The sequence below is a fragment of the Bactrocera dorsalis genome, chromosome 4 (genome assembly GCF_023373825.1).
Source record: "Bactrocera dorsalis isolate Fly_Bdor chromosome 4, ASM2337382v1, whole genome shotgun sequence".
NCBI lineage: Eukaryota > Metazoa > Arthropoda > Insecta > Diptera > Tephritidae > Bactrocera > Bactrocera dorsalis.
Window position 1 is genome coordinate 67056434 of NC_064306.1, and position 22866 is coordinate 67079299.

Genomic DNA, 22866 nt, shown 5'->3' on the forward strand with positions numbered 1-22866 from the left:
TCTTCTCCTATCCTTCTCTGAGCTTGGAAACATCCGTGAAAAAACTCACCGCACCAAGGACTTCACGCCGTACTTAATTATTTACCTCTAAAATAAAAGAAGAGCTAAAAGTATTTTTTTTTTTATTGGAACGGGTCTGGATTTCTATCTGAGCAACATCCACAGCATCTCCTAAAAATGTGTATGAAATATTTTCTGACGTAAAGTCTTGCAAAGTTTGTATACATTTATACCCTGAGAAGGGCTCTGAACGGCTATAAAAGCTTAAGCGATGTCTACGGATGTCCACAGTAACGGAATAGTCTCCGAAGAAATTGTCGGAACACTATATTATACACATAGCTGTTATACTCACCGAGCAATCAAAATTAATCCGAATCAAAACCAATCACCGTTCCAAGACAGTCGAGTCTAAGTAACCGGAATCGACCCCGATTTGTTAACTCGGCACCATTCCTCAACATATTTTTATTCCTTTTTATGTCATAAGAAGTGCATCTGTGAAGGGTATTATAACTTCTAGTTGTTTATCAGGTCATCTCTTGACTATTAAGCATTCAATATTTAAATGACCTTTGCGCGATGTACATTTTCAACACTCACATAGTAAACAGATAAAGCTGAGCATATGTTTATTTGAGAGTCATTGTGAACGGAAGACACAAATGAAAATTAGATTTTCGAAAAAAATTAACTGAGAATCATAAATTTCGAAATAAAATATTATTCTTTCAAAGACGGTTTCGAATTTGAACGAAATCGGACCACAAACGGTATATACCAACTAGTTTGACAACAGCGCCATCTGCGGATATACAATTTTCTGATTAATGATTATATTTTCCTTTTACAAAAATCGTTTACTCTTATCACTTCCTGCGTCCGTCATATTTCAAAATCTCATTTACTTCATTTTCAGCGTCATCTGAATGAATCAATTTGAATAGCAACCAGTTACAAACCAGTTATTATGGATAAATATACAAATACACGTGTACAAATCCATTCTAGATGTGTTTTATGCACACCACGAACCCTACTCCGCATCCACTACATATATATAACCGCACACACACTCACACACATATATATACAAACTAACCACGCATAATTGGTCACAAAAATGTGTTGGCCATTTTAACATAATCATTTTGCGGTGAAATTTGCTGGCCAATTCAAATCAATCACGCATACACGCATACCCGTGAAACATATAAACGCACGCGTACATATACAAACTATATATATATTTACTAGACACTTGTGTTGACTGCATGAAGCCGTGAGTTCAACGAATAAATATGCAACTCATGTTTGGGCTCATACACTATGTCCATGCACACACACACAAATACATATATAATTATAAACACATATACAATTAGCACAGTACATTTGTGTATGTATATGTGCGTATAAATTCGAATGCTTTAGTAGCCTAGTATGCAAATACACACATAAATTATGAAAATTTGTGACATTCGCTCGATTTGGTGGTACACCGTGGCAACATCATAAATCATCACCTAATTGCATGAACTCACACCAACACCAACAACAATAGCCAACCAATACACACACAAGTGTCCATTTCTTTGGAGGCGAGCTGTGTTTGTACAGGAATCTGTGCATAAATAAATCGGTATTATTATATAAGTGGCCAAAAGTAGGTGTTGATTGTTAGGTAAAAGTATGTTGTTGAGTAAGTTGCTGAGATGTGGTGGAAACGGTGAGCTACAAACATAAATTTGCAGCTGACGATTGTCGTACACTCGTTTGACTCAAGGCCGCTTGCCTCCATTCAAGCAATGGATGATTAATTCTCCGGACTTAAAGGCACTTTAGGTGGTCAGATTGTTGAAAACTGAATTGAAATATTAATTTATGTAGAAATTGTTAAGGAAATATTATGTAAAGATTATTTAATATTGCTTTATTGATTATATTCATGATTTCTGCAATGTGGCTGAGTTTGGGCAAAATTTTGCAAATATTCAAGAGATGCCAACTGAGTTGTGAGAGACAGAGCATACATAGTCTTCACAGAATGTATAAAGCATTTTACGAATTTCCACGATATTATTTGAGCTCGAAAATTCGCAGATTTCTCATTAAGTCATATGTTTTAAACTCCGCTAAAAAGTTATAAGGGGATTAGAGTTTAGTAGAAGGGAAGAGATTATAAGACTGTGGTTAAAATTTAGTGCGGAAATAGAAGAGTATGAATTTTCTGGAAACTCCATTAACTCCCTCAGGAATTATTAGAACAACTAAACATAGTTTAGAATTGGAAGAGTAGACAACTTGTCGTTGAAGATCCTAAAAATAAAAGTAGTTCATTGCATGCAGCTGCGGTTGCTATAAAGTATTCCAGCAATCTTTGTCCTTTTAAAATTTCCACATGAGATGATCTATATAGACAAAGAAACAACACGAAAATAGAACATGCGAACAATCTACTTAACAAAATTCCAGCCAAACGATTACCATCAATCTACAATCGACAATAAAGGCAATAAAAATTACAGCAACATAGTTCTCAAAATGATAAGGTAGACGTTGACTCAAAACTATAGTTTTACTGAACTAACAACAAAGTAATATTTTCGAAAACTAAGCTCTCAAGTTTTGAGTGAGCCAACGCAAACAAAACGAAGCCAGCGCAAGTTAACTGACTTGCTATGATCATTTTACGTTTTGTTCTGGGGTTACTTGGGTTTCCTCGGGTATAAAACAGCCTTTTTCAACTATTATTTTGTCATAAAAAAATTTAATATTTTATACTGTTACAAACATACATACACTCTTAACAAAGAAATTGTTAAATTTTGGAAAAAAATATTTTAAACTAAGACGCGATTTCAGGTAACTCGTCGGAAAGTTACGATTGTAACTCCTTAGAGGACCATCTATAGTGAAAAAACGTGACTTCAAAACTTGGGCGAAGAAAAAAAACTGAAAATTGATTTTTGGCAGTCATTTTTACAAAAAAAAAACTCAAATTTCCATGAAAAGAAAAGGGACATTTCTTTTTCAAATATTTGTAGTCGAAAAAAGTTCTTCGTTCAAGTGTCTAAGAACTGTATCTTAAATAAATGCGTAAAGATCGGTTGAGTAGTTCTCGATAAATCTTGCCAACCGACTTCAAAAACACAGTTTCGAGAAATACGCGTTTAAAGACGGTACACTTAGCATAGCGAGCTTCGAGCGCACGAGATCTCAAGGCTATATCTCTGAAACTATTACTCGGGTCAAATTGAAAATTTAGAATGATATTCTAGAGATATTTTAGAATTTAACAAGACAATTAAAAAATTACTATTTGAAACTGGCAAAACCATATAACCCCTTAAAAAAACTTATGCTTGTCGTAAATGATTTTTTTGTGAGCCAATAGTGCTAAGTTAGCTTTGGCAGAAGCTTCGCAGAGCTAAATACTTATTGAACGGGGAAGACGCTGCAATAACAGAGTTTTATTGCCTATACATATACACTGCATCTGCTTCAACGTACTTATTTCTGAGTCAATGGTGCTTAAATTATTCTCTCCTTAGTATGCTTGATTCGATATAAAGCTCGTTTTTAAATTAATTAGAAATTATTATTATTATTATTATTATTATTATTATTATTATTATTATTATTACAAGAAGAAATGAAGATTTTTATATGTAAGAAAAAAACGAAGAGAGCGTATTGCTCACGTTGCAACGGCCTGTTCAAGAATTAGTGCTAATTTGGTAAAGCCGTATCCATCTGTGAAATCGCTTATTTAAACATCTATTTGAATGGTAATGGATGACTAGATCCAATTTCATAAATATTTGCCATTCACTAAGTTATTTTCTTTTTCCTCATATAGCGAGGTTAATATGTTATCGATAGAATCTAAACTTGCCGGTCTTTCCAAACACTACTCTGAATAGGCTTTTGACGTTCTTTCGTGATGAAAAACAAAAACATTTTAGTTAGCTAGATTTTTTCATAAGTAAGTATTTCATATAAAGGTCTTTGTCTTCGCCCGAGTTCATATGCTGAAAACTGTTTGATGTTTTGTGATAATAAATTTTCTATATTTTATTGGAGTGTGTGAAATAAAAAGAGAAAATGCAGACCAGAAAAAATAGATAATGCTACAACTTGAATACCAGAGCAATATTACCCCGATATGCACAGTGAACCCTTACAAATATTTATGTATATGCATATGTATGTGTTTGTAGTTTAACTCAGATCATAAAGAAAATCCAAGTAGTTGAAGAATAAATCATCATCATCAATATTCATCATACACGGAGAATATCAACACATATTCCCAAAAGAACTGATAAAGTCTTAGCCTGGAATCTTACCCAAAAATGTGTTTTCAAATTCCCTGATTGTTTCGTTATATTCTACATAGCAATTGCTTGAATATTAACTAAATACAATAAAAAAAAATTAATTTCGCTAAGTTGATAGGACTGTCCTTAATTACTATGCCAAATATGGACGCAAGCTGCCAACCAGTTTGTTTACAGCAGCTGCTTAAGTCGGTACACCTCAGTGAAGCGTTGCGGTTTTTACAATGGATAAAAAGAAGAAGGAATTTGTCTTAAATTTTGCATTTATAACTGGATTTCCTGTGCAGAATCGTTACGAATGTTGGGAAAGGCTTACGGTGATTCAGTTTTATCGCAATGAATAACTAAATATTTGGAGTTTTATTTGCAATTTTCGGTTACTTTATATGCTAGACATATGGCTTACAAACATGTGATGGGTTGTTATGGCAATAGTTGTATAAAAATTATATTCACATCAAAAAAAGGAAGATAAATTCCAAATATGATTAATAAATTTCTTGGGAGTCTGATCTTTTGTAGTTCGGCATCAGTGCTACATATAGCCTTATTTCATATTCTAACCGCACGAAAATAAATAATAAGGCTTTAATCTTGCCATGTTCACACACATATCTTTATGAGCCGCTGACTAAATCATTATTTTCCAAAAAACAACGAGTTTTCCACGAAGGAATAACTAACAGAGAGAGGTCCTTAAAGATTCGGCCAGCCATATCTCATTCAACGAGCTCTGTCTCTATAGAAATGAAACTGATTTAACGTTATTTTGTATAGAAACGATATATTTTAAACCTATTCGGTTATATTTGGAAGGTTTTTAGTAATTTAGAAAACAAATCAAAAAAAAGTATGTAAGAAAATGAGTCGTGTACACTGTATAACATTACACTTGAAATTTTAATTGATATGTATGATACACTGGAGCAGGTATTGATAGCGAAGCCGCAGAGTCTGTTAAAATTCGTGTCCGGAGCAGGCATCCTAAGCAATGACTGATTATTCCTCTTGGACTTAGCAAGTGAGCCCCATCTGGTATCGAAAAGGACCAAACTGGTCTAGGTGTTGCTTCTTGGCCTACCAGATTAACCTAACCTAATCTAACCTAATTAATTTTTTTTTTACTAATATGAATTATTATCATATTATTATTTGAACAGAGTCGAATGGAAATGAAAGCAATTCGAGAACAAAACATCTGAGTTACATTAGACGATGTAACCAAAGTATCTATAACGCCTCGATATGCAATCTTTCAAACCAAATCTGTCTTCATACAGGGTGCTCGAACGATTTTGTTACACAAAAAAATTTTGGATTAATATTCAATATATATTCGATAATATTTTTTAGGCTTCTTCTCGTCATAGTTTCATATGGCTTCGTTAGCAAAAAACTGTGAACAATAAATCTTCACATTTCATTTGATTAAAACAATGCGCACTCATGTCACTATGCCAGTATACAACAAATATAAAATGTCCTACCTTTTTTGTGGCGCCAATTGCGACTTCATAAATATTCATAAACACAATGCGTTGCGGTGTGACGCACGTGATTTTCGCCCGTTTTCCTGTATTAGTTGAAATGCGCGGCGCGGCACAGGCGTCAGAGTAAAATGCGCTGCAATTACGAATAACGGTATTTGCACTTTCACACAACAGCACAACGAACAAACACACACACTGGTATTAATATGTAGTTGTGTATGTAAATACTTTTCAATGCAACCACTGATGCCGCCACATTATTGTGTGTGCAACATAATCACAATAAATTGTCGAGACCGCGCGAACGACCGCAAAAAACGCAACGCCGAGCAATGCAACGCAGCGCGGCGCGACGCGGCACTAAACAACAAAGCCACACGCGGCGCTGGCGACGACGAAAAACCAGCCAAATGTGCGCGCGGCACAATTGCAACGGTAAAATGGGTTGCGTGGCGGTTTGTGTTTAGGGTGGCGCACTGAATAATTTGACACTTGCAACAAGCAGCGCGCACTCAACACCAGCACCGTTGCACTTGACTGTTGAAATGGCAACGGAAACGGAAGTTCAAAGCGCGCACCGCAATGCAAAAATAACGTACGCACTCACACACACACGCACGCGCGCGCGATTTAATGCATGTAGCATTAGCGGCAATTTGACGCGCTGTCGATGTACTGCGCAGGGCGCGCTTGTGACAGGGTGAGTACTGTGCGGCGCGAGGTATGCCGGTTGCCGCTCCGAACCGCAAAGCCGTTTATTTGCCGGTTGGCTGCGCAATTTTACGCAACAACACTACAGCGCGCTGTGGCGCGTTGCCGCTTCCAAAGTGAAAATAAAAATATTTCGAATTGTTTGTTTGCTTTCAGCTATGTTTTGACTGTGTGTTTGTTGTTTCTTTTCGTTTATTTAACGCGCCGCGCGAATTTCGAAATGCAACCACAATATGAGCAACGGTAAAATGCAACACGATTTGTCGTTAACCGCATTTGCGCTCGCCCAAAGCCAATAAACACGAATGTGCCTCAAAAGCTGCGATTTCACCAAATAACTTGCCACATTTAATCTATTGACGGCCAGAGTGCGCCTCAAACGCGCGGACGTGTCCGAGCACATGCACACAGCGACAGATAAGCGCGACGATATTGCCAATGTTGCAACAGTTGCCGCAGTCGTGCAACATTCATGCACAGCTTAGTGTTGCAGTCACTCACACATACACACATATGCACGTATATGCAGTCCGTTTGTTGTATGTGTATATGTGTCACACGGACTACGACGAAATTGACCGAATTACATACAGACACACGCACGCGACAGCACTGCAACGCACAGCACGGTTTGAACTATTCAAGCGCCACGCACAATACAGGGTCTCTGACACACATCCGTCCGCATCGGCGACCGATGTCAACAAGCTACAAATTGCAACTAATTCAAATCCAGCAAACGGATTACTTCCGACGATGCCGCCGATGCGCACGACGATGATGATGATGACGACGACAACAACGATGATGACGACGAGGACGACAACGGCGGTGGCGACATCGACGAAGTCTACGCTGGGCAAAGCGATGAGCTGAGCCGCTGCGTGGCTGGCAACGCCAAACAGTTGACACTCGTGCCTTGCGTGCTTCGTATCGGTGGCGCTCGGATTAGCTAACGAGTGACTACGACAAGGTGGTTTTTATGCGCGAAGCTGGCGTCGGCAACGAAGAGGGCAGGCATATTGGTTGGTGACCTCGGCTAATGATGATAACAGCGAACAGGGCAACAACAACAATAGAAATAATATAGTAACAACAACATACAAATATTTAGTAATAACAACAACAACAGCAAATATTTAGTAACAACAGCACAATACGAGTATAGTAGCAACAAAAGCAAAAATATAGCAACAACAACAGCAACAATACATCAACAGCTCACCAAACGCCACATAGTAAAACAACAGCAACAACAAATACACTCTAATACTCGCAAATGCTGCATTAACAACAAAAACAAATATAATATCAACAACAACACATATAATACCAACAACAACACATATAATACCAACAACAACAAATATAATACCAACAACAATAGCAATAAGAACAACAATAACAGCATTGTCTGCACAAGTTATGTATTTTGTCTGTCGCGCCTTGGGATATGCCTCGTATTTCGTTGTTGTGCGGCTTTGCTTGCATTCTTCGCCTTTGTTGTTTTGTTAATGCGGCATTTGTAGCAATCCCAGCTCGCTTGCTCTCTCGCACTCGCTCTCTCCCAATTTGTTTGCTCTCGTTTTGTATTTGCTCCTTCTCATTTACTCTCGTGCTCATTTCACTTCAATGCTCTCTTTCATGAAGCTTTTTGCGTTGCAGTTGTGCGGCGGATGAGAACGACCTTTAACATGTGGTTTGTAACAGCTAGCGAGGACTTCTATTAACAGCACTAAATTAGCAGTTGGATAGGGTAAAGGTTTTAAGCACACACATATAGTAAGTATATGTAGTATATGTTAAGTCAATATCATTACAATTCTTCATTGAATTTTTGAGAAAGTATAATTTGACTTATAATAAGTATCTTGACCTTTCAAATTTTCCTTAATTTTGTCTGCGACTAAAAGGTTGATCTCCAAGCCTAGATTTAGAAACAAAACGGGTATGAATTAGAGCGGATATTCGTAAAATTACATGAAAACATGCAAACAATTCATACCTTCTCCCAAATGCAATGTATCCAATATGGTATATGGCATTTCGGCATTCCTCCTGATTTTAAGCCGTTTAGCTTGACCAAAATGCTTCAACTTTTAATCACGCTAAGTGAACACGTTTTTTTTTTGGCATAATGTAGCTTACAAATACGGACGGACGAAAGCATCCCCAACGATTGGAATTTTCACAGTCTGCGCCAACTACCATGGGATAAGCCTCCTGAACATCGCATATAAGGCTCTATCGAGCGTATTGTTCGAAAGATTAAAGCCCACCGTCACCAAACTGATTGGACCTTATCAGTGTGGCTTCAGGCCTGGAAAATCAACAACTGGTTCGTGAAAAGACAATCGACACTCAAAACAGAACGAAAAGGCTGCTATGTATGTCTGAATTTTACTGAAGATAATAATTCGAGCTGCAGAGCTAAATAGAGAAGATATACTCTTCTACAAGAGTGAAAAACTGCTTGTGTATGCCTATGGCATGTTGTTGTTTTTATTAAGTTGATAGTCCTTAACCCGAAAAAAATCCGTGTCCGTTCCGGTTACGTAGACCCGAGTGTTGTGGCAACGGTACGCCGATGACATCGATATAATTGGCTATAACAACCACGTCTTTAGTTGTGCCTTCTTCAAAATGAAAAAAGAAGCGCGGCAAATGGGTCTGGTAGTGAACGAGAGCAAGATGAAATATCTCATGTCATCAAACAAACGGTCCTCGTACTGGCGACTTGGCTTCCACAGCAATGTTTTGTCTACCTTGGAACTAGCGTTAACATCGGCAGCATAGTTAGCCTCAAAATCCAATGCAGAATCACTCTTGCTAATATACATATGCTACTTCAGACTGAGTACGGCGAATACTGCAGTCGAAAAAAGTCTATGACCTATAATATTACTTAATAGGGTACCAAATATTAACCAGTGACGGTCATAATGTCATAATGAATATTGAATTCTTACGCAACATTTTAAAGTAACACTGGAAAGTATTACCCCAGCTTTGATCCGTTTGATCGTGTAAAATTACGAATGTGAAAATTAAAAATTTATTTCCTTTTTAAAAAATTTCACAGACTTTACCGCAATCGTCATCACCTTTAGCAAAGTCAACAACCTCAAAACTCCTTGAATGGCAAAGTTTAGTGTCTCGTTAAAGGTAAACAAAAGTAGCACTGACTTCAGGTTGTTGATCTCGGGAAAGGTAAATAAAACGGTCATTGGCCTTATCAAAGGTCATCAACTTCCCGTAGTTCACTGACTTTCCTAAAGGTAAAGCAAATGGTAATTGGTTAACCTAAAGGTTACTAACCTCCCGTAGGGTTGGTGTCCTCGCTAAAAGTATAAAAAAACGCATCTGGTCTCAGACATGTTTTCTTAAACGGTATTCTGATTGTTAGAAATATGATAGTGATAAGTCATATCTCGGGTCCTGCTCGCCTGAACTTAGTGCTCCCTTAATTGTTTTCTTCTAATTTCGATTAAAGGTATTCCAAGGTTTCAATTAACAGTCTTTTATTTTTCTGTATAAAGACGAATTTTGGGGCTTATAAACTTAGAGCCAATATAAGGTCCTCAAGGTATAAAAATTTCAGGAATATGGCTTTCCTTCCTTTTTGATATAATTCAGTTTGTTGAAGCTGAAGAATATAACCTCTATGAAGACTGTTGATGTCTAGAACCCTACTTCGATTAGGTCCAGTAAGTCTTACCATAATAAATTTATACAATTATTTTTTTTACGTTATTAATAATATTATATTTTCTTGTCAAAATAAAAATATCCCTTTTTCGAATTTAATAAAATTGCTTGGCAACACTGCCACATACAGTTCCGCTCTGATTCTATTTCAAAAAGCTTTCTGCAGGAGAGAGAGAGCATGTATTTCGACTCCAGTCAAAGCTGCTACGCGCTTAAATCCACCGACAATACACTTGTACTCAATAAATGTTGCTTTCTACAACTCACAGTCTCTCGCTCTCTCTCCCCGCAGGCGGGTAAGCCGAATGTCGAGGATACATTTCATTTGCCGGTAATTTCAAATTTACGCTTTTACGCTTTTCCACAATTTCCCTTTTGTGTCGGATGACAACGAAAGCAGCAGCAGCAACAATAACAACAACAACAGTAATAACACAGCAACTGAAAAACAACAACAAAATATATAAAAATAACAACATAAAGTAAGCGTAAAGCAGCAGCGTGAATTGATGTTGCATGTGGAAGGCAGAAAATGTTAACTGGTGAGTGCAACAAAAACAACAACAACAGCAATGCTATTAACTAAAGTAAATCCATAGCAGTGAAGATTCGATGCAATGCCAAAGTCGCTGGTCACTCTTCGCATTTATTGTTGTTGTTATTAGTTTTACTATTGTTGTTTTTGTTGTTGTTGTTATCTGTAGTATATTTGACTGCACTTTTATAAAATCAATGGCTTACAAGCGTACAGACAAATGCTGCAGATTGCAGTATAAAGCAAGCAAGCTGGGAGCTACTACACACATATACACTTACATATTTACAACAACAACAACAACATTAGATAATTGGAGTTGCAAGTACACCTTTCTGTTGTCATCTTATATATCAAAAAAGCAGTGCCACAATATTCTCGTCAAACTGAAAGTGGAAAAACTGCATGAGGCCGACATACTCGGCATAAAAGGGTGGCAACCCCTCCAAAATGAACGAACATCAAATGTGACGTCGCCTGAAAGCTCCGAAAAATATATGATTGCAACTTGTGTGTACAACTCCGGTGGCTAAGTGAATCCGAAGAGTCCTTTGACCCACAAACTTTTACCCAGAGACCTCTCCCCCTCTCTCATAGAAGAAGTAGTGGCATTTTACCTAAGTACGCACAGTAGATTAGAGTAAATTAGATTTTGGGGTTTCTTCAACCGACTGCCGAGCGAATGTTTTATCTGCATGCAACACACTCACACACATAAACTAAAACACACACTCACACACTTACATTTGAAAGTACTCTAAGTGAATATGCAACACTATAAAATGCCGTTAGTTGCCAGCAAATGTGTGCCCGCTTTTGTTTTATGTTGTTGTTGCTTGTTCTTGTTGTCTAGCTGCCGCTCCAGCAGCAACCAACAGCAACCTGCCACTATGTAAGTATGTATGTGTGGATAAGTGTATGTGTGTGTATGTGCAGCCGCATTTCCCTGTGCGATAATGAACAAAATCCCTTGTTTTATGACTGCAACAAAGGCACACGCAACGACACACAAACACATGTGCTGTTGACCAGTTGCTTAGGCTTTATAGTTTTGTTTTTGTTGTTGTTGTGTTAAAATGTAATGACTGCCGACATGCTGTTGTCCGTCGCCTAGGAATTTTTACAGTTGTTTTATTACAAAGATTGTAGTTGTTGCTTTTATAGTTATTTCCCCAGTAGTTGCTCATTGCTGTGGCCAGAGAAACTAAAAGTTACTCATACGCCAAGGTGGTCTGTAGCTGTGATATGTTTAGGAAGCTGATATTTGCTGTTTAACTGAGTTTTAGTTTAAATTTTAGAAAAAAAATGTGTTTGTAACAGTTTCTAGTTTTATTTTTGTATTTTATTTTGTATTATTTATTTATTAAAAATATATTAATTTTTGAAAAAATAGCAAAAGATTATAGCAACTCTATAAGGTTACTGTTCTACTACCCAGCTCTGAAGTTATCAAATGTTATACAACGCGATATATCATTTCTATTAGATGGTTTGACGTTCTGTTCTTTGATGACACAAATATATTAATAGTTAAAATCATACATTCCAATTGAATTCATCCTTCAGCACCGTGCAACATGCTTACAACATTATTTTTGGCTAATCGTTCCCTTACAAATTCCATAAACATTGTTCAAAGTCAAATTTTGAGATTTGATTTCAACTTGCTGTGATTTCTTATTGAAAAGTAAAGGTATCTTTGAGACTTAGAAGGACGTGAGTCAATAGGATTTTGTATGGTTATCTTTCGGTAAAGATTTACATGGTCTATTGGCTCTATATAAGTGTCATTTGCTCCATACTAACTTATGCCACAGTGGTAGAGTAGATGACATTATTAAAAAAACACTTGGATCAGGTGTAGTGTTTCTATTTTGAATCTACCACAACAAAGACTCTGGAAGTTATTTCCTATATTCGTTTGATACACAGGTTTGAGGTATGAGAATATGTTGACGATCCACCTCATGCTTTGAGGCCATTATATCCAGGCTACACGTCACTGCAAGCTTAGTCTCATACTCGACCTTGTTAATGAACAGAGGCTAAGCTGACTATGCGACCGAGAAACTAAACACATCGTTTTCATTCACTGACGGATTCAAGAGTAAAATAGGAACAGCAGCAGGCTTCTTCTGTATTAATCCATACACGGAAGGTAGTTTCAAATAAAATGACTATAGTTTAGTTTTTTAGAAACAGGCATAAGAGAAAGTACCAAGTGAGCTTCTGCTCTAAACAGAAAGTCCATATATATTCTTGCGGATAGCCAGGCGGTGACCAAAGCCATCCGTAGCGCCAATACTAAGTCTCATTGCGTTCGGTTGTGCAAGCAAGCTATAACTAGGAGGTGATATCATTTGGGTACTCAGTCAAATAGGAATAGAAGAAAGTGAAAGGGCTGGAGACATAATTCCTCTAAGCTGCCTCTGGCCATTCAGCTCCTTCAAGGGTTGTTTGAACCCTAAAGGAACAGGAGGATTGAGACAGGAACACAAGCAGCACAAAATTATATTGGATTAGTGTTGATGGTGGATAGACCAAGAAGCTATTACTTCTAGACAAAGGGGATCTTAATATTATTTTAGATGAAAATGAAAGGGCAGTCGAAGCTGAAGACACAATTCTCGTAAGCTGCCTAAAGTCATTTAGCTTCTTCAAGCGTTGATTGAAGCAATGAATCCTAGAGGAACACCAACAAGTCTTGGAATACAAGCAAAACAGTGCTTAACATAAAGTTACTTTGAGGTGGTATTGATAGTGGACGGACCGAAAATCTTCTACTCCGATGCAAAAGGGACCTTAGTAACACTGTAGGGGTCATCACAGGGCAGCTACCCTTAATATATCACTTTCAGAAAATGGGAAAAGTGGATTTGACGGGAATGCAGCGCATGCGCAGAGGATGATGAGACGCTGGAACACTTTCTACGAGAATATCCAGTCTTCAGCCGGATGAGAGGGCCACATTCCACGGCTCCCATAACTGCAATTTAAGAGACATCGGTCAACTGGGGAAGAAAATAATCAGATTTTTTTCGAACTCCACTCAGATGTGGAATAAGGATTAAATTGATTACCACCCGGGAGTACAATGAGCCGAATGTGGCCTAAGTGCTGCTGCCTACAGTCTAGCGCTGAAGCGTCTCATTTTCAACCAAATAACCAATGTAAGACTATTATTCCTAATTCGTATACAAAATTTGATTTTTTGAACCGTTTAACCCTAACTTTCCCCTAAATATCCCTTCCATGTAATTGAGCATTATAATCTTGGGCTTAGACCAAGTGTAGCATTATATTATTGTTTCAGATAAAGAATCTTTTGACATAAACTGTTTAATTGTAAAAAGTTTATACTTTAACAGGGCAATTGTTGACACTTCCGATAAGTCTTTCTCTATCATTCTCTAAGCGTTTGGGCAACTTCAGATTTTCAATAATATCATAAATCTTTAAAAAATTATTTCATACAAAATTTTAAATATCGATAAAGTTACTTCTGTGGTCAATTCGTGTTCATAACAAGTGCTAGATAACTCATTTGACACCTAAAAGTTCCCTAAATTGCTTATAAGAGTTTTTCAGACTGTCGAACTCGAATTCCTCACAACCGCATAAAAAAGCAGACTTGAAACAAAAGCATTCACATAAACTTAAGTGAATGCTGTCTATTGGCGGCAAAAAATGGCAGCGACACCTCACGAAAAATTTGCCACAAACATACTTTAATGTTGCAACAGCACAATCTTTAAATCTACGCATGAAACCTTGCAGCAGAACTTCCACTAGTCCATTATCTTCGAGCATATAAGTGAAGCAGATATGCATATTATGAACTTTGCACATTTTTCCAGCTTCCAACGCACACATTAATATGGTCATGCTGCCACTAGCGCTTGGTAAGCAAATTGAGTTCGTTTTCATTTCTCACGTTGTGCGTTGCTGGTCAACACGACAGGGGCAAAATTGTGAAAAACAAAGCAACAGGAAAAAAACGCAGGGTCAGACTGACATGCAGTGGCTGCAACGCATGCAACGCCAACGAAAATATATATAAAGCAGAGCAAGAAAATGGTGAACAATGAAGAGTAAGTACGAAATGCACAAACTACAAGTCAGTCTGTCGGCGCACAGATCATCGAGCATACGGAAAGGCAGTTATTACTCTTTTTGAGGCATGCATGGGCAATTGCAGGAAATCTATCAAATGTATGCTTATATATTATATAGTATATATACGAAATTTGCATGCCACACATATGTTATGTCTGCCGTAGGTATTTGAGATAGTCTGCTGCACGGAAATATAAAAATAGCTCAAGGTATGCTCATCTGCAACACAGCGATTCGACATTCGTACGAATCGTTTATCACTCGCCTTAGTATTTACTCAGCTGCAATGATTTTTTATATAAAAATGCTAACAAGTGTTACCATTGTCATTGCCTTTGCACTTCCTACTGCAATATAATATATCTTGTATGCACCCTTCTCTCTATTTGTTGCAATGCTTGATTCCAGCACACAATTTTTAATATTATTTAAATAAATGTAATTTCCATGCGTATCAATATAAAGTGAATCATTATTTTCCAGTCATCATCCCAATGCATGATAGAGCAGATAAAACCATTCACGTATCTCTTAGTTTTTGTATGTTAAACCATATCCATTAATCATTCTTTTAGCATCCTCAACAGACTTTACAACTGTCAGTGAATCAATATGAGAACTTTCGTATAAATTTGGAACTCAATATTCATAAAAAGCTACCACAGCACTCTTTGGCTAGTTCAAGCATCTGCGTTTTGGCATAAATCTAACTTGGAGCCAGAAAAACTCACAGCCAATTCTCATAAATTTTGGTTTAGTGACAAAGCTTAAAGCGTCCAACTCATTCTATGTAATATCTGGTTACCTAAAAATCAGTATACATGAATAATGCATTTTCTAAAACAACTCAAAAATTCGTTTGTTTCCTTCTAGTCTGGAAATAGTGACCTTAATATTTTCTCATATATCAAATACTTATCTACTCGTTTTAAACAAAGCTCTCTGTATTCAATAATCTCTGCGTTTCTCTGCTCCATTCTATTGTTTCTAATAGATAGTAAGACGGCTTAGAACAGTGCTAAGTTGCCAGAAAAGAGAAGGAAACTGAAATCGCAATTGAATTAGAATAGTCATTCTGAGTCCATTATATATACATCCTCAACAAACAGATGCGTCTATTTCCTCTGCTGTTGTTCGTACATGTAGAAGATCATCACATAAAACCCTGGTGTTATCCTCTTAAGTCAATGAATGTGTAAAATTCCCATTTTTTTCACAGCGCTCCCAATCTTTCTGATAGTTCTTGGACCCACCTCACAACTGGCTTACATGGTATTTGTTTTAACGTCTGGAATCATTAAGAGACTGCTCGTGTAAAACTACATTTTCGTATAACTTCAAAGGTCTTCAAATAGCAGTTACATTATGGCTCATTTGCAGCGCCTAAACGGCTTAAAACGCGAAAGTGGAGGTAACACTGTTTTAGCTCATTTTTTGGGCAAAAAATTGTGCAGCTTTGTGACAAGGTTGGTAAAAAAGACTTTATGCCGTTCTTCAATTCACAGTCGCTCTTTCAGAAATCGTTGAAACACTGACAAAATTAAGCGAATGGAAGAATAGAACGACTGCAATAACAGCGTCCAATCAGGTCGCCGTACTGTGTAACTTCGAGTTTATTGTTGGAATTTTTTGTCTCAGTGATATTTTGTCACAGACGCTGCCACTTAGTGTGATTCTGCAGAACGAATCAATCGACCTTTCGAAAGCATCAACCGCAATAGCATAACATTGGTTGCAAAACTGAATACAAGAAGAATACATGCTTAACATCACTTTAATAAAATAAGTATATATCCCTCGATTCATCCCCTTCTTCACGTATTTTGCACTTTGCGAGCCACAAATGCTAACGCTGAATGATTATTTTCTTCTTTGTGCTGAATCAAGACTTGGCTCAGAACGAAGATCCGGAAAAGATTAAACGGCTTAGCCCTCCTCGACCTAAACTACGACATTGCTGTGGAAGCAGAAGAAGCAACGTATTGAATTTATGATGTAAAATAAAATTTCAAATATGTATCAAAAATAAAATTATAGCCCCCCCTTAAAATTCTACTCTGGAGCCGCCCCTAATAACAATAGTAGACCAAATAGAGCCTGGACTTTTTATAATGAAAATATTTATTTAAAATTAAGCTCAATTTGAAACTTCGAAAATAGAAGTTTTCGATTTTGGAGGCTTTTTCAATATAAATGGAGAAATCTCTCAACAGAATACATACTAGTTTTGTGAAACAGAAAGTCTTGTCAGCAACTGAAGGTATATCCTCGGCTTTGATCCTTAAAAGTTCCAGGAGTATGAAAAGTTCAGTTGTAATCGAACTTAGCTATTCCTTCCTCGAACTTGGGTCAAATATCTAGACACAAAATTCGTTTCCGCCGGTAAACATATTTCGTCGTTTTTATTGCATGCCATATGATGGTATTTTTAAAAGATATCATATATTTTTCTTTCACATATCAAATATAGCACTGAAACAAGAAATTAAGGTGGTTATACCATAATTAGACATAATAAAGTTCGCCGATTTATAAATGTTAGTTTGTTGAGTCTTTTACAATTTATTTTTAAATATTTATTCATTTAATTTCTCTCTTTTTCACATCGAATGAGCTACTTCTAAAGGCACTTTGTGCAGCACAATGCTGTCTATATGTAAAAACGTACATTTATTAAAACAAATATGTTTCTATTAGCCTATTTTGGTATAAGTATATGTTTATAAATTATATATGTATATGTACATATATACATATATACATATGTATATAAAAAATTGTGTAAATGTAAGCGAACACACTAATGATGCAATCGAAATGTAATGTGAAATCCCAAAGGATGCTCATGTGGCAGCAGACGTCTGCACTTCAAACACCAGCAACACACACACACACAACTCAACAACTTGCCGACACATACATACGAGTGGTTCAAACGCTAGGGTCTAAGGTGCGAAGAAAATTGGCAAACAGGTTACCGGGCGCCTAACCAAATGACCGTTGGGTCGTCAAGTGCGTACTGTCGAGCTGCCTTTGCTCAAATTGAGTTTCATCAGCTCACTTTTCATCTTCGCCGATGTGTGCGGCCAAATGCGTGAATCTCTTTATGGAGTGTGTGCGTGTGGTTGTTGCTGTTGTTTGTGTGCTTGTACGCGTGACTATCCGGCTTTCAATATGCCTTCATTTGTTCATTATTTCGCCTTTTCTTTGCACACTTTTCCACACTATGCGCCGAAGGTGCGTGCTGGGCGCTGGATTCTGCTCATCAACTGCTCCGCACCAGTGTATGTGCGCTCTCATATGAGCTCATGCATGTGTGAGTAGTAGTGTGAATGCGTGTGTGTGTAGGAGCGTGAGTTGATGCGTGCCGCGTGCTGAGACAGTACTAATGGCTATGAAATTGTTTAGTGATGGCCGGTGAACGTGAGCGGAATTTCCAAATTAATTGCTGGCTTCATCTACCGGCCGATCGTAGCCTTCCTACGGCTTAATAGAAGCACGAAGTAGAGTGTAATGTTGAGTAAGTTGGGTAAGGTGGCGCAAAGGCAGCTCGTTACTGTCATAACAATAGCGAAAAAGACAATAAAAACAACAAATTAGCCGCCTACCTTTTTTTGCTCAAGAACCCCTACGGTGCTGCCGGGCATTTTTTCAACGCAACTAAATGAAAACATTAAAGTCAATATCATTCCGGAGGCAGAAGAATATATACAATGTATAAGCAGCTTAAAAAAATTGAGGTGTGAGGGAGTATAGTGAAAAATAAGCAAACACTAGTGCCAGTAACGACCTGTGAACACAGAGTTGAAGTGTCCGTGAAGTGGCGACTACTTCCGTTGTGCCGCAAGGTAAATAGCGTGCGTGTATTGCTTGTTTGTGTAGCAGATTATCCACATATACTCATATACAAATGTTTTTTTTTTCAAATATTTTTTTTAACAAGAAATGTAGCATTTTTTATATTGCAGTATGTTGTAGGTGTTGAGCAAAATCTATATTTCATTCGACAAAGCCTAGGTTAGAGGAATTAAAGTACTGTCTTCTTAGCTGTAAGACAATGATACATTAAGCGTCAAAAATAGTGTGTTGGAATTTGTTTGATACTAATATGCTCTCAGCGAATTTTCCTTAATTTGATTATATATATGTAGCCGTTGGTCGAATTCAAGGTTCAACAAATTAAAGCATTGCTGTCAAACTATACCTGTTTTGTTCGACAGTATAAAATTTTAAAGAAATTTTAATTTTGTGCATTGAAAACTAGATTTGTTCCAAAAATTCTATATCGAAAAATATTTTCAAAGACGAAACACTGCATAAAAGAGGTTAATAAACAGCTATTGGTTCAAAATACATTTACTTACACAATTAGTGTCCGCTTTATTAACTCCGCGCCAAAATGTAGGCAACAATTTTTTTTTAAACTCTTCCATTATAATTTAAATGAATGTTGTTAAACACTCCATCGCTTCAACATAATGTTTGCAATACGAATTCCCCTTTGCTACAAAATAGCCAACAGAGACATCCGAGAAAAATTTCTTCCCAGCGAGCATTCTTTTCAGATCTGAGAACAGGAAATAGTCCCTGTGAACCGGATCTTGAGAATTCCGTAGATGCTTAAGCATTTCGAAGACATGGTGTACTGTCTTGGTGAAACGGCAGTTTCTTTTCCATTAAATGCAGGAGTTTGTCGGCGATTTCGTTCTTCAAATGGTCCAATAATGATAAGTAAATAATAGTCGCTGTTGATGGGCTATCTTCTTTTAAGATGGTCAATAAAACTTTGTCGATGTGCATCTTAAAATACACACGCTATAACCTAACAAGCGACCGATGCGTTTTTCCACAGTTTCGATCGGGTTCATCGTGTGCATATCGATGCAGGAACTCGGGTTTATTACGCTTGAATATTTCAAACACTGCTTCGAGTCTTCAACTCGTCGTTATTTTTAGTCAAAAGTGAGCTGGACCCACTTTGCACTGGGCTTTCTTTTACTAAAATATTCGTAATTGGTATGATGTACACATTCAGTTGATATTTTTGGAGCAGCTTATGTCTCGAACAACTTCACTTTACGGTCATTCAAATTATTTTGTGGTTTATTTTCATCGCTGAGGACCCCTTTTGGGCATTCACCGTCTTCGGTACTCATTTCACCATGTCTAAAATTAGCATATAAATCCTTTTGGTTGATTTTCTTGGGGCAGTGTACGGAAACTCGTCATCAAGTTAAGTTTTTGCTTCAGCTGTATTTTTTTACTTCAGAGTGTCATAAAAATCGAAATTATTGTCAAAATATCGAGTAGTCGAAAAATTATTTTCATATTTTCTCAATAAATGTCTTTGCAGTCCTACTATATATCTCCTGTGCTACCAATCACATCGCGTCATACCATATAGTGTTGGAAAGTTGAGGTTTTAAGCTTCATCTGTTCAAAAATTACTGAAAATAAAGAAGAAGTATAGCAAACTTTGAAATTTTTGTACAAAAAAGGGAAGAATGCCACGCAAGCCACCAATGAAATTTGTGAAGTTTGCGGAGACGATGCAGTGTCAGTTCGTGTAGCACAACAATTATTTGCTCGCTTCCGTTGGAAATTTCGATGTGAAAGATGTACGTCGCTCTGGTATTCTATCGTTGAAAAGTCGATGATCGTCACATAAGCAGCCGTGACATCGAAAAGGAACTTAACATTCACCATCAAATGGTTTTGAACCATTTGAAAAAGGCTGGCTACAAAAAGAAGCTCGATGTTTGGGTACCACATGAATTGTCTGTGAAAAATTCGATGGCCCGTATTAATATCTGCTATTATTTGCTGAAACGAAATGAAATCGAACCATTCCTGAAGCGAATGGTAACAGGAGATGAAAAGTGGATCAAATGGTTGCAAAATCAGGATTAACGCCGCGAAAGGTTATGCTGAGTGTTTGGTAGAATTGAAAAGGACTCATCCACTATGAGCTTCTCCAGCGTGGCTAAACAATTGATTCTACATTTTACTGTCAACAAATGATGAGATTGAAGCAAGCAATAAAAAAAAAACGGCTATAACTGATCAACGGAAAGGGCTTCGTCTTCCAACAGGACAACGCTAGACTACACACATTTTTGATGACTCAGCAAAAACTGGGAAAGCTTGGCTGGGAAATTTTGATACATCCACCATACAGCTCTGACCTTGCACCATCGGACTACCATTTGTTTCGGTCAATGCAGAACTTCCTTATTGGAGTAAAATTGCCTTCAAGAGAAGTGTGTGAAAATTACTTGTCGCAGTTTTCGCCGAGCAACCAGAAATGTTTTATACTGATGGTTTAATGTCTCTAGCGGAAAAATGGCAAAAGGTTTTGGAACAAAATGGTACATATTTGGTTGATGAAGGTTCATCACAAATATAAAAAAAAAATAAGTTAGAAATGCGAAAAGACTTTTTCGACTACGCAATATATTTGAAATATTGCTATATATTTTATGTAAATTTGATAAAAATAATCACATTTGAATTATAATCTGATTTTATGAACGATTTTAATTTTCGAAACAAAAAACATCATTAGCGTTTTTGGGTTCAAAAAGAGAGTGTTGGAACGTTGCTTATGAATAAGCTTTTTCTTTTACACTTCATATTTTATCTTACTCTTTTAAACCTTTCTTTTTTGTTTATCTGCGAAGCAAAAGAAGTGATGTGATATGTTGCAAGAAAAGTGCAGAAATAAAGCACTTTGGGAAGTTTTTAGTTGAACTTTTCCGCTTAGTGCTGCATAGCTGGCTGAGCTGCGGCAGCATTTCGACACATCAGCAACTTTACAACCGCTCGATAAGTGGATTTTTGAAGTGAAACTACAATTTTGCGCCTTTGAGCTGACAGCCAGCCAGCATTGAACGTCACTATTCAATATTCATTCGTGCATTTGCCGAGTTTTTTAGCGGCATGCAGCACCAATACACATACATAAAAACACGGAAAGAGACACATGCCGCTGAACTTATGGGATATGAGGGCATAACATACATATACATATGTGTATATGTATAAATATATATTTATATGTATGTATGTGAGTCTAATGTCAGTTGTGTGTGTATGCGGGTACATTTCATTGGCTTCAAATATGTCGTCGTCGCAACCAAGTGGGCATTGAAAGGCTGCCCTGCTGCTGTCGCCGCTAAGCAAAGCCATATGCAGCCAGCCAGTTCGAGTAACGCCAATAAATAGCTACTGCATTGGCGGCAACATCGCGCGTTGCAAGAGACGCTGTGCGTTTGCCGCTACAAATTCGGTTGCAACATCTGTGGCTTTAGTTGCGATTATCAAAGCACGCGCGCACACACACACACACACACACAGAAATATTGAATTCAACACACATATACACATACATATATACTTCTATAACATTTTTCCATGTGTATGTGTTTGTCTCTTCTTGTGGCAATTGCTCTCTGCGCTGTCGCGTTGCTCTGCACTCGTTGGCCCAGTTGTTGCAACATGCATTGTGTGCATTTTATTGCTTTTCTATAACTTTTAAATTTCGCCTTTGCTTTTGTTGTCGCCGCTTCATCTATATCTATCAGCGCTGGTATTTGTGTAACATTTTTATTTCCGATTTTCTATATTTCCCCCCGCATTTTTGTTGTATTCCCCTGTCATTTTGTTGCTGACTTTCCGCTTTCGTTTATTTATTCGCCTCTTTGCCGTGCATTTTTGCTGTTGTTTTTTATTTGCTCTGCCACATTTGCGACTGAAGTGCACAATAAATGCGGATTTGCTGCAATATTTGCACATAAACTTCACCCGTCGTCCCTATCGGCGTGCGCCTCCGCCGCTCTCGGCTTTCTTTGGCTTTTTTATGGATTTCGGAGAGATCAGCGGCGGCTCTTCGCAATCATCATCGTCTTGCTTGCAGCCTGGTTGCTGTTGTTGTTGTTGTTCTCTGTATTCGTTTTTGTAAATT

At 37.4% G+C, this 22866-nt stretch overlaps 1 protein-coding gene across 1 annotated transcript in view; it reads right to left on the reverse strand.

Annotated features, from left to right (window-relative positions):
• The window catches only part of LOC105223710 (insulin-like growth factor-binding protein complex acid labile subunit), a 120596-nt gene extending 113346 nt beyond the window's left edge, over nt 1-7250 (reverse strand). Inside the window, exon 1 of the mRNA XM_049454189.1 lies at nt 5831-7250. The gene's annotated coding sequence lies outside the window, so the exon portion shown is untranslated. The remainder of the gene's footprint in view (nt 1-5830) is intronic.
• Between the last annotated feature and the right edge of the window lie 15616 nt (nt 7251-22866).